Source organism: Barbus barbus (genome assembly GCF_936440315.1).
Source record: "Barbus barbus genome assembly, chromosome: 26".
Taxonomy (NCBI): Eukaryota; Metazoa; Chordata; class Actinopteri; order Cypriniformes; family Cyprinidae; genus Barbus; species Barbus barbus.
In genome coordinates this window covers 17,878,800-17,887,543 of record NC_136754.1, presented here as the reverse complement: position 1 = coordinate 17,887,543, position 8,744 = coordinate 17,878,800, and positions in this window count along the sequence as shown.

Here is an 8,744-nt window from a genome sequence, read left to right as displayed (position 1 = left end):
TGTGATTTTTTTTAAATAACTTAAATCTTTGATGGGTTTTCTACTACATATTTCAGTAAGAGACATCATTTACGTTATATTAAGCCATACAAGTCTTAATAAAATGATTGCATAATCTGGGTTCCCCTTCAAGGGAACTCACACTGTTTCTTCTAGTGGACACTATGGGGAATGCCACTAGAGGATGAGTGTCTTGTTCCCTTTCGGGGAACCATGGTCACATGCGTAACCCGAGACGTTCCCCTTCACACTGCATCCTCTAGTGGCATTCTCCATAGTGTACACTAGAGGACGCAGTGGGATACAGTGTCTCGGGCCCTCTCAGGGAACCATGGTTACATGCACAACCCGAGACAATTTCTGTTACATGCCACAAAATTTTTCAAAATCATTAATGGAACAGCTAAAACCGGGCTTACATTACAGGAGTTTTAAAATCCTTACCGATTATGAAATCTGGTTGCAGCACACACATAAGGAGAATCTTAGCAGATTTTCTTACCCTCAAATCTTAAACATGCACACACTATAGGATTTGAAAATCATGGCACATCACACACTACAAGATATTCATATTATTATGTTTGAGGGGAGCAGCGCATGCCTCACACGTTCTGAAAAGTGAAGCTGCGGGCTCTTTGATCGCCCCCTGGTGGCTGGCTGCAGTACAGGTCATAAACCCCGCCCTCTCCATGTAAACGAATGGGACTTGAGTCAAAATAAAAAAATTAATTACACTTCCAATACAATATTGCGAAATATGGTTTTGGTCATTTAAGGTAGTTGTTATCATGCTGATATATCTTAAATTTTTCATTTTTGTGTTAAGTTTCATTTTAGATACTAATTTGATGCTATAAAAACGGGGCATGTCATTATGGTTGATTGGGTCTGTGGGAGTTTGGGCGGGAGTTTGATTCCACGGCTCCACCTCACGACACTACTGCACAGACTCTGGCTCCACCCGAATCTCTACTGCGCAGACTCTGGCTCCAAATGACATCATTTACTCAAGATGGCAGCGGCCATACTGAGATCCTTTGGCTTCACTTTTCTATAGTGGAAGGAAGTGAAGACGAGTCGTCCATCTTTTTTTACAGTCTATGTTGCATATGTTAGCTAGCCTGCTAGCAGCTTTCACTCACCTGGTACGTTGAAAACTGAGGCGATATCACCCCAGCGTTTCTCTTTCCCCTTACGGTTGTGATGCATTTTCGGCACATTATTCTGACAGTCGTGTTATTGCAAAACTTACACAAGCAATTTCTCCATCTCCACTATCCAACGGCTCTGTGCAGAAGCTTGTTTTGCAGTCATTATTTAGCTTACATTAAAATACTTCAATGTTTGTCCCATAAAATGTTATTATTATAGGTATCATTTATTAAAAATGTTGTATCGTCACTGCTTCTCAGTATGGAAACAGTTTTAAAAATAAGTGTTAGACCATGGCATACAAGCTCCTTGCTTTGAAATGCTGCATATACAGGTTCTTCTGGTGACCAAATCCATCAAACCCGCACCTTCAGGGTGGCCCTGATTTGTGTGCGAGCGTATCAGGAGGTGCAAGATTCGATCTGTGAGCACCTCACATTACCAGATAATCTGCGTTGAACATCGGAGCACTACTGAGCATTTGTGGTTTATGTGGATGAATAGATCGTTTTGGGCACAGATCATCAACGACTTGCACTGCAGCATTTGGGTTTAGTACTCTGTTTTTTGTGTCTTGAGTCTTGGTGGTCTGACAGTGGACTCCTGATCAGAGGTTGTTATGAGCTAATCAGTGGGTTCAGTGATGCTTGGTTGGTTCCGGAAGCTCGGCTTCTGGAGAAAGGACACGTAGTTCAGGGACAGTGGAGAATCTTATACCACTTTAATAGTCCTTTGATTCCCCTGTCACAGCCCACTTGAGGGGCAACAGACCTAGTTTGCTCTGATGATCTCTTTCTGCTGGGTCATTGCCTCTGTTAGAGTACGGTTTGCAGTGACCCTCTTTTAGCAGGGTCCTGTCAAGACCCCATAATTTTGTACCTCTATATGTTCAGACATTCGGGTTTGAACTTCATTTTAAATCTTTAATGTACTGTACATCTAGAAACATCAGTTATTCCTGAGTGATGTTTAATCGATGCACTTCTAAAACAGTTGAAAAATCAATATTGATTATCCTCCAGCTGTACTTAAATGACCACTCATTGGGTTTAAATATGCTTGACTCTCTTTCAAATGCTTTTCTTTAATGAGGTATGTTAACAAAACGAGGAGTCCGTTGTGACTGATCTTGTATCATCTATCTGGAAAAGTCTCCATGGGAATGTTAGTTAACATGAAGCCTGCGAACAAAACCTGAGCCTTAAAGTAAGTTTAGAGTGATGAAATTCCAAACTTGGGAGGCTCCATGAAGCAAATTCCATCGTTTCGAGTCTCTCCCTTTCACATTTCATCATCAACACTTGTGTCACATTCGCAAATTGAATGGGACATTGTCCTCTCCTCAGAGCCCAGTCTCAATAACTGCCCATTTTCTGGGTCCCTGCCCTCACACAATCACGTATCAACTCCAATCTGTCCACATAATGCTCTGCTGCCTGCCTGGAATGGCTGCTAAAACCTAGTGCCACTCCATTTGCATCCACTGCTTCTGGCCAGGGTACGATTCCCTGCGATAATAAACACCCCCTGTCGAGAAGGTGCAGGTTTGATGGATTTGGTCACCAGAAGAACCTGTATATGCAGTATTTCAAAGCAAGGAGCTTGTATGCCATGGTCTAACACTTATTTTTAAAACTGTTTCCATACTGAGATGCAGTGAAGATACAACTCGAAACGACTCAAAAAGATTCATTTTTTATAAATGATACCTATAATAATAAAATTGTATGGGACAAACATTGAAGTATTTAATGTAAGCTTGACATCTAAATAATGTTTGTAATTGCACCAGATATGATTATACTCATCAAGTGTGCATAAATCAGCTGCCCGTATCTGAGCACTATTGGCAGCTCAGCATAACATTAATATTCCTCTTAATGGCAGTTTTGTTTTCCACAGGCCTGACACTCTAGACAAGATTGTTGACATGACAAAGAGCCTTCTAAAGTAACTTTAGATTTAAAGATTGATAGTAGATTAGTGGGGATGTCAAGAAAGGAGAAATCTGATCTGCTATTTGCTTAAAAGGGTCTTATACTCGTTGTGGAAAAAATGGTCTGTTTTATACAATGGTCAGTTCTGGTCCTTGAATTTGATTGACAGAGTGTGCGGATATTTAGTCCAGTCTATCAGTCTGTGCAATTTAGTACATTTTTTTAAAATCTTTCTGCAAGCTACATCATTAAACCAGTAGCTGGCGACAAGTTACTGTCTTAATGAAAGAGTGTAATTATCAGTCGATTTGTTCAAAACATTGATCATTCTGGAAATGAGTGAGACAATTCATTAATTCAACCAAGTTTTTTTTTTAAATACCTGATTTATTCAGGAGAAAAACAAGTGACTGTCTTTAAGAGACATACATAATAGAGTAGGCAAAAAACAGTATGTGACAAAAGAAGTATGTCCAAATTTATAGTACTCATAAAAGAGTAGGCAAAAAGTACCTGGATGGCCTACTACTTCCAACATATGATTTACAATTTACCATCCCATCAGGTCATAGTAGAGGATTTGTGAATGGCAGTAAAATGATGCAACTGACACTGGTAAGCCACATGATAATGACAACATGGCAAATGCAGCACGTCCAGATTACATTAATACTATATAGAACTTTTTAACAGCAAAGTAATTACCTACTCAAAATAAGTACCTATATGCAATTTTGGACGCAGCAATAATTGTCTAAGCATTCAAAACCAATTCATTCAAAACAGAAACAAGGGACTGTCATTATGAGAGTCATTTACAGCCAATTTGCTCAAAACATTGATTCATTCAGGAAAGAAACAAGTGTCTTTATGAGTGAATCATTGAATCATTCATTCAATCAATGTGTTCAATAACACTGATTCATTCAGGAACAAAACACTGCACTGTGTGTTGTTCAGAGACGTGCAGTTCATTCTGCTTTGACCTTGTTTGGAATTATTTTCATCAATGGTGCTATATTGTGAACTATTCATTTATTAATTATTAAAGTATTTTGTAAAAGCCGTAGTACTGAACATCAGCACTCTTGCTTGTGTGATACTGCTTAAAAACAGAAGCGTAATGAATCTCTGCAGAGATTCTCTTTCATATCTCAACTACCCAAAACTGTCACGGATGTTATAACAGCCTAATTTGCAAACATATCTGATGGAGTCCGCAACTGTTACATTACAACAGAAAATTGTTGTCTGAAAACATAACACCACTTTGTTTTTATTTTACCACTGCTCGATTCTGACAACTGTGTAAACTGCCCACACAATTTAATTGCAGAGCAAACGGCAAAAAATGATTTGAATATTCTCAAACTGAATGGTGTTCTCTTTTGGAGCCTGTGGGCAGAATTACAAGGCCATGTTCTTGTGCACCCCCAGCCCTGTGTTGTCAAGCATACTCAATTCCATTTGGCAGTGAGTGATCAATATCTCCCTCTCTCTCTCCCCTCCCCCCTTTCTTCTTCCATACTGCACATTTATATCTCCCTCATTGGCATAAAGATATGGACGTTATAGCAACCCACAGCTCATTGGTTAGAAATGGTAGTTATTTTTAGAGCAGCTTAATGGAACAATAGTCATTCCTCTCTTTCTCTCTCCCTCTCTCTCTCTTTCTCTCTCTCTGTGCACATTCTCTCTTTTGGGCACAAAGGTCATGGTGAAATGGATTAGATTTTGTTGTTTGATTTGTATCTGTTATTATTATGTCCCTTTCAGAATCCCATTCCAGTAAAATGCTGATCTGCACCGCATATGAATTTTCTGCTATGCAGAATATTATGTCCACAAACAGAATATATATCTGATTTCTTTCTGTAGCCCACTTTCTCATTAGAACACCTTATCATTAAATTCTTTTTTTCCACAACACTTCTCCATCTGAGTGTCTGTGGAGGTGTAGTAGCCTGGGGCTTTGGGGACCCTTGGGATTTACTACTCCATCCCAGGAATTTTTCTCTCTCTCTCTCTCTTTCTCTCTCTCTCTCTCTCTCTCTCTCTCGCTCGCTCTTTTTTTTTTCTTTTTTTTTAACTATGGTCCTTTTCTATTCACATGCGAAAAAAAAGAAACTAGTGATTTGATATCTGTGCTGAGGGAATGTAAAGGGACCCTCTGTCTCCATCGTGGCATACAGTATATTTTTGTTGCTAAAATGAGTAGTAATGCTGACGGGAAATGCACCAGCTTTACAAGGGTGTTGAGTTGTCCCACAACCCATGAAGCAACCATCTGTTTGGGCTTTAAGCTCTTTTGTATTAAAGCTGTAATAGCAAAAGGTCATTCTAGGAATGACATCAATAAACTTGTGAATTAATGCAAAACAAAAGAGGGAAGCGATACCTCTGTACTCCAGGGTACATCTGGGTCCACCTAATCTTCTGCTATGGAAACAAATCAATTAGAGCCACTGCAATTATGTCTGATGTGAACAATGAACAGTGAACTGAATTTTACACAGACACATTTTAATGAATGAGTGGAACCCATGTAGAGGATGGAACATCCATGTAGCGTATTGCACATCTTAGATTAAAAATCTGAAATGCAAGTCTATGAAATTAGTCCTACTCTTTTCCGGTTCAAAATCCACATGATAAAACTTAATCATCCATGGCTGAAATGCTAGCCCTAGTGCTTTTGGCAAGAAAAACAACAAATAAACTATCCATGTGAATATTGGGAGGAGAATAATAGAAATGTCAACTGGAATAATCCTTTGTCACTGATATTTCCCCCCTGACCGTGAAAGGTCATGGCAGATCACTCAATTAGATGGCCCCTGGCCTGAAACCTTTCTGTCCTACATTCAAGCAGAAATATTCGCATACTCAGAGCTCCCCCTGCTGTTTCTTTGAATCAGCTACAAGTGTGCCATCAGCCCCCTGGTGCCAAGAATCCTTTCAAACTAGACCAGAGGGAATAAATCTGCATTTATTCGAGAGAGAAAAAATCCCATTGTTATCATTTTGCTTTAAGACTATGTTCACTGGTACATCACACTATAAATGACCACTTGAATGTTTTTTTTGCACCATTAAAAAACATACAGTACAATACAATATGGAACTTTGAGTTTTTCAGCTAATTTTCATATCCGCTTTGCATCCATGCTCATGAAATTATTCCAGGTTACACACTTCAGTCATTTCTGTTCCCGCATGGAAGCACAATTTTTGATCAAAACAGGTTTGGTCAGATTTGGGACAGTAACATTCAGGGAGATAGACACTGTCTGATGCATCCTCTTCTGTGTTCGCAATCAGTCTGTTTACTTACAGGTGTGTGCCACATAAAATAACTATTCCTACACATGGTAACTGTAGAAAAGCATATTGAGAATGCATATGTTTATTTAAAGCATGTCTTTGTGAAGTGAATGAAGATTGAATAAGCCTAGGGTTGGTCTAAAAGAACAATGTGGAAGGTGTACTTGTGTGTGCAATTGCAACTATTTCATAATATTAATAAAAAATATAGTCTCTCAGTGATACTAAAATATCCCTGGTATAATGTCAGTTATAGGCTGATATTAGAGATTTAAAAAATATATTGTTCTATCAGGCGCTTTATATTTGGAACCCCTAAAAGGTCTATATAGAACCCACCTATTTTCTAAGCGTGTACATGGTAATTTCCCATATTTTTACAGTATATCAGTGTTATATTCGTTATTGGCTGTTATTAGATATTTCTAAATGGACTGTTAAGATTAAATATAACATTTTACATGCTCATTTTCCCATATTTTTACATTTCGATTACTTTTGTTGTCATCCCTCATTTTAATTGAATCTTTAAAAATACAAATAATTTAATGTTAAATGTAATCTTTAGCTCAAGTATAAAAGCAATAGCAGTGAATGGACAGTCCTCATCATGATAGAAAAACAAACTGTCTGTCTCTCTCTGTCGCTCTGTCTGTCTGTCTGTCTCTGTCTGTCTGTCTCTATCTGTCTGTCTGTCTGTCTGTCTGTCTGTCTCTGTCTGTCTGTCTGTCTGTCTGTCTGTCTGTCTGTGTCTGTGTGTGTGAGTGTGTGTGTGTGTGTGTGTGTGTGTTGCGCAAGTGTGCATGAATCCAGGCTTGTTGCTCATGTTTGTTGTTCCATTTTAGACTGATAGGATTTGTGACTGATTGTTATAATCTGCCTGTTTCAAGCCCAAGGGAGGGCTATTAACATATTAACATCTGTATCTTGTTTATTTTTCATGCTATAATTTCCCTCTAATCAAGTCTTAATAACGACAAGAGGATTGAGGAATTAGCTGTCTGATGGGCATTGTGCGAATCTTCTTGCTGATTACTGGAGTGAAACACTTAATTTAGCGTGACACACTAGGTTGACTACCTCAATTAACCATTCACCATGATGTCAGAGCATGACGATTTACGCATCGAGTGTTTGAAGATGAAAGCCTCTCGTGCACTTCACCCCCAACCAACATAAATGTTCACATCCTCATTAAAGATTTGATGATCCTGCTCTGTGATGAGACACTACTATCAGCTTTCCTTAAGCGATAGAGCGATTTTAATAAATAAGTCTTTATACTGACCCCAGTGCTATCTTTGTGTCCCTCGCAATGCCTTTAAATTGCGCTCATTTGTGGAATGCATCTAATGAGCAATCTGTGATTGCTGTGGTTTCTTTCACAGACAGCTGAGGGCGCTGTAGCACAGCCGTCTTCGGTAGCTAGGAGTAATTTGATGTCAGCCATCTAATAGTCATAAAGTGATATGACAACTACATCTCTTTATACAAAAGTTACTATTGACAAAAATATCAATTAATATCAAAAAAGTCCAATTATATGTCTTTCTTCTGTGGTAGCCTACTACACATGTGGGAAGTCGTGGCCTAATGGTTAGAGAGTCGGACTTGTAATCCAAAGGTTACGGGTTCGAGTCTCCGGCCGGCAGGAATTGTAGGTGGGGGGAGTGAATGTCCAGCGCTCTCTCCACCCTCAATACCACGACTGAGGTGCCCTTGAGCAAGGCACCGAACCCCCAACTGCTCCCCGGGCGCTGCAGCATAAGCTCCAGGTGTATGTTCACGGTGTGTGTGTGTTCACTGCTGTGTGTGTGCACGATGGATGGGTTAAATGCAGAGCACGAATTCCGAGTATGGGTCACCATACTTGGCTGAATGTCACTTCACTTCACTTCACATGTGTGGGACCACAGCAGCGACACTACATTGTAGCAACACGCAAGATAATAAGAGTAGCTACAACTGCTTATGTGACCTTAACAAAAATGGTAGTGTTGGTAAAACCATTGTGCTGCATTATGTACCATGATATTGAATGTGCCATGGTACTTTAGATCTTACCATGGTATTCTTTTCTACTGTTCCTACTACTTCACACAATTGCATGCCTTTTCAATGTAAACAAACAAGATTTTGACTTTTTAGTCATGCTCAGGTGTGGATCCTCTGTATTCAGAAGACAAACAACTTCAATGCTTCAATGTACTGTTTAAGAGGCTTTGAAGCTGCTGGGTGGAGCTGCATATGCTAGTTGCTATGGGGGATGTTAATGTTTCCTTGCGGACCAGTGGAATAGGTCATCAGTATAATAATCAGTAAAACTCA